We start from the raw sequence: 8,970 nt of genomic DNA, 5'->3' as shown, positions 1-8,970 counted from the left end.
TCACAGACCTCAGCCATATACATTCTCGCACGGCTTCATGTAGAGCAATAATCTCTACATGATTTGAGGAAGTAGCAACAAGGGTCTGTTTTGTAGACCTCCAAGATATCGCAGTGCTTCCCATGGTAAAGACATAACCCGTTTGGGAGTGACCTTTGTGAGAGTCAGAGAGATACCCTGCATCAGCAAAACCCATCAAGACATCATTCCATTTTGATGGAGGGGAGGAGGAGTAGGACGCCGGCCACCATGGATAGTGGCGTCGATGGCTACATTACGGAAATTGGCGTTTTTCCTTATGTGGTCTGATCCCAAATTCCCGTCATTTCTTTTCTCTCTGTAGGGATAGAACAAGCCCATATCTATCGTACATTTTTTTAAGTAACGAAAGATTACCTTTATACCAGTCCAATGGTGTTACGTTGGTGCGGGGCTATATCTAGCCAACAAGTTCATAACAATTGAGGTGTTCGGTCTTGTATTGTGCTAAGTACAATAATGCACTTATTGTACATAAGTAAGCACTTCTGCTATTAACACGTCTTCGTCATCATCCCTGGGATGAAACGGATCCCTTTTAGGGCTAAGACTACGGACGACCATGGGAGTGCATTTTTGACTTTATCAAAATGCCAAGCATTTATTGACACGGTATACAAGTTCTAAATCTAGACAAAATAACCATGTTCTCCCAAGGTCCTTCATCTCAAACTCGGATTTCAGGTGTTCAGCGGTTTCCCTTAACTCTTAAGGTTTCCAATTATGTATATCAACATAAACTGCGACAATTGCAAATCTAGAACTTGTCATGGAAACGGGTGGGCATAGTTCATCATATCCCTTCCCAATCAAGTGGTCACTTTAGTGAGCGTTTCAACCTTGTTGCAAACGCGCTCCGTGGTCTAGAGCCACTTGACTTGGGTAAATGAAGTTCACAAGAACCTTCATTATATTCCGTATCTAGATCCCCATAAAGATATGTAGTGACCACATTCGTAAGCTGCATGTTCAGTTATTTAGAAACTACCAAACTGACAATGTAGTGGAGTGCAATGACATCCATTACGAGAGAATATATCTTCTCATAGTAGATTCCAGGGTGTTTTGTGAAAAGCCTTGCGCCATAAGGCAAGATTATCATCTCTTTTTCTTATCACGCTATCTAACGAAGACCTATTAATGTCAATAGGTTTTATGTTAGGATGTGTTGGCATCTCAGGCCCAAAATCATTCATCTTCATTAGTGAATCCAATTCAACCTGGATCACATCTTTCCATTTAGGCCAATTTTCTCTACATTGGCATTCTTCAACGGAGTAAGGTTCAATGTCATTGGTCTCAACAATTCCACGTCATCATGTACACTAGTGTAGTTCGTAGAGATCTCTATATTCTCTGGAATTGGTTCTAACATTGAGTCGTCCCCCAACGATGTCTCTTGCACATAACCACAATCCAAAATATTCTCATGAGACGGATTTTGAGTATCAATGATCAATGGATCAAGTTGTGCCAAACTCGCTCTCTTCTTAGGGTGAGAATCCATCAAACCTATGGGTCTCCTACGCTCTCTAGCAGAACCCATGGCCTATGACGCCATTATGCCACCTTGTGGCGTCACCATACCACCATCCATGGTGGTGGTGCCGTACCCATCTTCTCTGGGTGGCACCATGTCCTCTTGTGGGGACATCAATCCTTGCAGGCATGTTTGCAGCAGGTATATGTGATCTCATCACTTTTAGGGGATCAAGATGAGACATAGTGGGGACAGACCACAACAATTCCTGTCGTTTCTGTTGAACGTTGACGTTCTAATCTCCCTCTAACGACGGGAAGACTGTCTCATCAAAGTGACAATCCGCAAATCCAGTGAAAAAAAAAAGATCACCTGTCAAGGGTTCTACATAGCAGACTTATAGTTGGAGACTCATGTCCAACACAAACATATATATATATATGCATTCGTTGCAATGACTCATGTTGATGCGCTGTGGTGGCGCAATTGGCACATAAACCGCACACTCAGATATGCATAAGTACGAGATATTAGACTTGAACCCAGTCACTAGCTGTAAAGCAAATAAAAGTTGAGTGGCTGGTATGAGTCATAGACCAATTAGCATAGCTGCATGTGATATTGCATAACCCAAGCGGAAATATTAGTGCGTATTACCAAAGTCCGGACTACCATCGTAGTCTTTTAATGGTGGCTTTTCTGAGAGCCAATTGGGTGTGTACATGGGAATATGATACTTGATATCAACACCCAATGATATGCAATAGTCATCGGAAATGTTCGATGTAAACTCTCTAGCATTATCAAGTCAAATTGACTGAAGGGGATGATCTGGGTAGTGAGTCCGTAGCCATATGTTATGTGCTCGGAGTGTAGTATAAGCAGCATTACGAGTGGATAATGGCACAACACGTGACCAGTGTGTTTGCGTATCAACCAACACCATAAAACATCTATACGGTCCGCAAGTTAGTTGATCCAATCCACAGAATTCCCTTAGATTCTTTACAAGAATGGAATTATTTCCTTAGTGTCCTTTGCATAGGATGGTCTCGATCCTAATTTTTCTAAAGAGCAGGCTTTGCAAAATGAAAGATGGGCTTTAGAAGCAACCAAATAAGAATTTGGTTGAGCCACGAAGTCACAATTGACTTTAGAAGTAGAAAAAGGAGTCAAAGAGGAGTCCATAGCGTCAAAGCCATGTTGTTTCCATAGGGGGTAGACGACACCTGCCCTAAGTAGCCGGTCATGCACAATTTTGGTGCCGTGAGGCATATGTGCTTCTCCTCGAACCGATTTTTGGTTTGTACTTCTCTTCGTTTTGAAGAATGGATGTCCGTGTGAAGTCTTTAATAGACGGATCATCATATCACGACTTGGGTGTCCCAAACTGTCATGTCAAAGCCTATATGTGTCAGAATCCCATAAATCATTTCTCATGACATGGCTGGATTCAATTACTCGAATAGTGGTTGCATACAACCCACTAGAGCGACACATAAGTTTCTAATACTCGTTTATGCCCGTAGTCATTAGAGGTGATGCAAAGGAACTCTTGTCCATTCTCACAATGTGTTTCCACATGAAAACCATTGGCTCTTATATCTTTCAAATAAAGTTCGAATTAAGGTATGTCCAAGACAATAAGTAAAAGAATCGACACTTTATTAATAGCCAATGATTACACCAAAATTTCTTAACCAAAGTCTAATCCAAAAATAAAAGTCAAACTTAGACAAATTGTAGTCACTCAATCCATTTGGTAACTCCAATCAAATATGACCAGGGAAGTAGAGAGAGATGTCGGTGGAGCGAGGCTCTCTTAAGTACCACTAATCTCAATTATTTTCCTAGACATCATACTTCATTGGATACGCCACTTGAGAAAGAGTTAATACAAAATTGTCATTTATTAATTAAGGCATAATTGCCATTACATAATTCTTGGAAAAATAAAAGACTATTTAATCAAAATTTGCTGCATCAACATGGTTGTTTTCCTCGCTAGATTTGAAGTCTGTAATGCTGAGATTGACGTCATTGTCATTTCCATCATCTCCTTCAACTGCGAGATGAGCCTCATGCTCTCTCATATCTTTATACAGTTGTATTATGCGGCTTTGTTTTTCCACTCGCATTCTAGTGCTTAAACCAATTCTTTAAAGATCCACATCTATAGAATTACCTCACCCATTAATTGAGATGCACCTTGTGCATTTGGACATCCTCCATGGACGTTGGTGGAGACACCACCACTACCGGCGGCGCCTGTTTTGCCTCTCCCACGTTGGCCAATGTTGCCACGTGCCCGCTTATCAATCTCGCGGTTTTCCTTCCTTTGTAGGGCGGTTGTATGAACCCACACGTCCATTTCGTTGGCCCCTAACTTTTTAGGGTTCCGCTCCTTACGCCCTTCTTTAGGTGCGCTATTATAATTCGCCTCGTGAACGCTCTTAGTTCCAACAGGCCTTTGAATTATAGTTTTTCATGAGTATGTTGTTAGCTTTCTCAATAACTGACATAAGTTGATGAAACCTCATAATCCATCTAGCATTGCGCACAAGCCTATTGCTTGGCAATCATTAGTGCTGAGACGGGGAAGGTTGAGAGGATTTTTCTCAATTAATCTTTAGTCTATGAGCTCTTCTCCACAAAATCTCATTAGTAGTGAGGTAATTCTTGACGTCATTCACCCATCGGTGATAACAAATGTCATTTGAATCTGGTTTAGTGAAGTCGAGTTTTTGCACATTTGCATTCGACATTCAAAGACAAAGGAGAATAGATTAGTTTCGGAGTAAAAACTTCCACGACAACTAATATAAGATTTCCGAGCCTTAATGCTACCAAGAAATCAATTTCCAAGAATATTTGGATTAGACCGAACAATGATGTTTAATATGGTCACAATTTAATGCTTGCGGACGCTCTTAATCCGAGCATTAGGAACACTCTTAGTTCATACGAACACTCTTAGTTCGTTAAGTGTGAATCCCCATAATTTCACTTTATTAAATACTCAAAATCCTGTTCATATATTCCAAACTTGTGCAAAAAATAAAAAGAATTTAAAATACAAGAAAGCAGCAACCTTAATTACAAAACTTATGTGTTGAAATTCAGAGCTGATTCTCTTCTAAACAGCTTTCACTTTGATTGTTGTACCATTCTCAAAATAACTCTGATAAGGCTGAAATTGGGAGGTCAAATGGAAGAGACAGAGACGAACAACTCTGATGAAGAAAGGATTTTGATCTGAGGTTCCGAACTAGATGTTTCGGTGCCTGCAAGCAGATGGACGTGCACAGAAAAGGAGAAGGATGCAGTCGGTGTACGTTGGTGCTACAGGGGCAGCAGGGATGCGTGCGCAAGGGCGCGTAGGTGTTGCAAGGATAGGTGCTCAGGTGAGGCTAGCATGGGCTAGGAGCTGCGGCAGTGAGGATCGAAGGTGGCAGTGGCAGGTTTTGAAGAATTTTCTGGTTTGGTTTTTTTTCTTATGGTTAGGGCTCGTGCTGATAACGTGTTGTAGAGAATTGGAAAAATTGTATATATCTTGTATTCATCTCACCATGAGGTTTATATGGGGTTACATCATGTATACAAAAGGCAATACATAATAGCTATACTAATCAATCGCATATTACAAGTATGTCAATCGCATACATTACGAGTCTGTCAATCGCACATTACAAGTATGTCAATCGCACACATTACGAGTCTGTCAATCGCATACATTAAGCAATACCTATTGCATGAATAGTCAATATCATTTACAACACTACCTACACAATTTAACAACAAATAACCATTTTGTTCTCAATCTAATTAATGAATCACTACTACAAAAATTGAATCAGACGACGCATTATAGTTTTCCGTCGTGTCATTGATTTTTATTTTTTTGGACGTTGTTTTTAAAAAATCCGTCGTGAAAAATGTTTTGGATACGATGGAGAAAGAGTTGCTGCAAAAGCAGAGGAAGAAGACTTCAAAGGTCAAGAAGTCCAACATTGATTTTGAAGCAGCAATTGAAGAAGTTGCCCATGAAGATAATGCCGGAAAGAATCAGGTGCATGTTGATGGGGTGATAAATGATAAAGAGAAAATAGAACCAGTGGATTTGACCTTGCTTGATTAAAGAACAAAGGTATATTTAGGTGCATTATTATTTACATGTTGTTCTAGTTGCATCTGTGTGTGATTCAATTCTAGAATTCAGTCATTTATTGGTTGGGTTTTGATTATAGTTGATATGTTGAATTGTGTAGCTGCCCAAAATCTGTAGATTGACAACTCTTGCTCAAAACATATTGTTCTTTTATTGTTGCATGAGTTTATGCATATCAGTGTGCTCATCTTATTATGTGTATTATTATTTACTTATGGTTAGTATAGGTAAATCCTACGGAGAAGAAATGCAAGTTAGTATTGGGTTCAACTGACCATATTATTGCTCTTGCTACTATTTTGACAAGTGATGGTCCATTAGAAGTTTGTCATGGGACTCCATTGGGAGATGACAGATAAAGTGTTTATGTTTATGCTGCTTTGGAGGAAAAGGCTGTGATTCCATTTGTTGTAGAAGATGAGATAACAACAGTAACGCAAGCTATAGGGAGCTAGGTAATGTGGCCGAAAAAACTGATCATATTTGATGAAAAGGTACATATCTTTATATATGAACAATGAGTTTTTATTTATTTAGATATTGTAAGGATTTTCCCATTGGTAACTGTCTTATTTGTTCATTTAGGAAAAAAAAAAGTGGTAAAGCAAGTAGGAAGCTGAAAAGGAATCATTTTGCGCAAGATGTAGAAGAAGAATTTGACTTGCAGTCACTCAAATCAAGCTTGCCAGCCGCATTGCAGAAGTTATATGAGTAGGGAAAAGAAGGATTCAAAGATGGGAAAGCTGTTTGCTTTTATAAAAAAGAGCCTGTATTTGGTATTAATGCTAAGAGCAATCTACTTGGCTTGGATGTTAAAAGGCTTGCAAACATGGCAGAAGTAACAGGAACATTCACAGTGCTGTACATGAGGTAAATTTATGTTTTTAACATGAAGTTCATAATCTCTTTTGGTTATTTATTAGTATGTGATATATGCATGTTCCTTGTGCTTTAGGTACTTACATGATGTGCTAAAAGAGTCCAAAATGCTAGACATGGTTGGTTTTGTTGACCCAGCTAGCAATGATTGGTGAGATAAGGTGTAGGAGTGCAACAATGAGGTCCCGAAGTATAAAAGATTGCCTGATAAATGCTTCTCCAAATCAGATTTTCTTGTTGCCTTACAATATGTATATGCTTAAGCCAAACCTTTATTCTTCATATATTTGCCGCTTTTATATGCACATGCATATTTTTCTAAAATGATTTTAATGAACTGTAGTGCTCATTGGATATTGACTGTGATCGATCCGGACAATGACACTGTCTATTTCATGGATCCATTAAAAAGACGCCTTGGTGCTAACGAAGAATGGAAAGATATTGTTGACACTTAAGTTGCTCAAAACTGACTTGTTCACTGGAAGTTTGTTCAACTATGTTGGTCCTTTCTATCGTTGGTCACCTTATACATTGTTGGTCTTTTCTAATGTTGATCTGCTTATATAAAGTGCCATATCAATGTTTAGAGCGGACCGCAACAAGAAAGGACGAGGTTTTCCTCAATGGAAGAACATGGCAGTATGTGTTTGATATATTCATTTCCTTTTGAATAATAATTCAGTTAATAATGAGTAGTATATGTATGTCGTTGATTGATGGTGCATGTTGTGTATTTTTGTAGGGTATTCCATCACAGCCAATTATGACAAACAGTGCGGCTATTTTGTGATGAGATATATGAGGGACATCGTACATGATACAAACTTGGGTTTTGCAGAAAAGGTAACTGAAACTTTTCATTTTGAAATGACAAAGTCTGTAGGTTTGTTGTTAGTTTTCAAAGTAGTACTATTGTTTTAGTTTATCAAATGGCATGGCATGAGTTTAATTTTTGATTTTTAAACTATTACAATAGGGTAGGAGAGCCAACCATGTTTATAGTCAAGTGGAAATTGATGAAATGCGTAATGAGCTCGCAAGTTATGTGGTGAAAAACATGCTCAAGTTGGAAAGTCTGCAGTTGCTCATGGCCTAGAACCTCTCAAGTGAAATAGGCAAGAAATGTGTTTTTGTGGTCTGAAGTGACAATTTAAAGTACATTTCTTCACTTATTTTGCTATTGGAGTAGCATATACATATGTGCTCCTTATTTTGCTAAGTAGCATATATAGATGTGCTCCTTATTTTGCATTGTGTAATCCATTTAGGTACAATTATGTGGGTTATAACAATATTAGATTAATCTATATATATATATATTAATCTAATTACTGTTCATTTGGTAATTTCTGATGTTGGGACTGTCGTGTGAAAGCCTGCATCTAGCTAATTTTCTATCATCTGAGTTCAAAACACACAATGGGTGCTTACAAACAAAAAGAGTGGTGTGAATAAAAGTCCCATAATGCACACAAAAATAAACAACTGTCGTCTAAATTCAAACAGACAATGGATGCTTACAAACAAAAAGAGTGGTGTGAATAAAAGTCCCACAACGCACACAAAAATAAACAACCGTCGTCTGAATTCAAAACAGACAATGGATGCTTACAAACAAAAAGAGTGGTGTGAATAAAAGTCCCACAACGCACAAAAATAAACAACCGTCATCTGAATTCAAAACAGATAACAACTGATTTGTAAAGAGCGTTGTGTGACTTAAACTCACTATATAAAGCGACCTTTAAATCACAATCACACAACAGCTGCTAACGGTGCCCGTTGTCTGAATAACAGTCACACAATAGCTAATGTTGTCGACATGCTGCCGAGCCCTTCACATGACGGTTCCCTACTATCGACCTTCATCAGATGGTGCCTCGATATACGACGGTTTGCCTCCATATCAGACTTGACAGTTTTTAGCCGTCGTTTGATTCAATTTTTGTAGTAGTGAATAATAGACACGGCCACTCCCTCTCAATCTCATCCCTTCGGCCAGAGCCAGATCTCTCTCTCTCTCAAATTCCTTCTTCTTCAACGTCTGAATCCCTCATCAAACTCTAATTTGCTCTCTCTGAAATCATCACCATGCTTCTCAAAGCTTCTCTGGCCTCATCTCAGTTGCCCACTTGGAGAGAGCTTGGCTCCTTTGTTTTCCTCTGCTCCATTGTCATCTTCTTCCTCGATTTACTACTCCACCGCTCGTCTGAGCTTGTCCATGTCTCTATTTTCGAGTCCCCAGTTCTTGAAATTCATAAGCTGATGGTTTCGAGACTCGAGATTGTGGAGAGATCCAATGCGGCGGCATCGCTAGTTTCTTTAGCCAAGGATAATGATAGATAGTTATATATGGAAAGCTGAATATTGAATAAGGATGAGTTGGGCCCTTGTTAAAATT

Source organism: Rosa chinensis, chromosome 1 (assembly GCF_002994745.2).
Source record: "Rosa chinensis cultivar Old Blush chromosome 1, RchiOBHm-V2, whole genome shotgun sequence".
NCBI classification, from domain to species: domain Eukaryota; kingdom Viridiplantae; phylum Streptophyta; class Magnoliopsida; order Rosales; family Rosaceae; genus Rosa; species Rosa chinensis.
The sequence above is the reverse complement of the archived record's forward strand: the minus strand, read 5'-3'. Positions refer to the sequence as shown.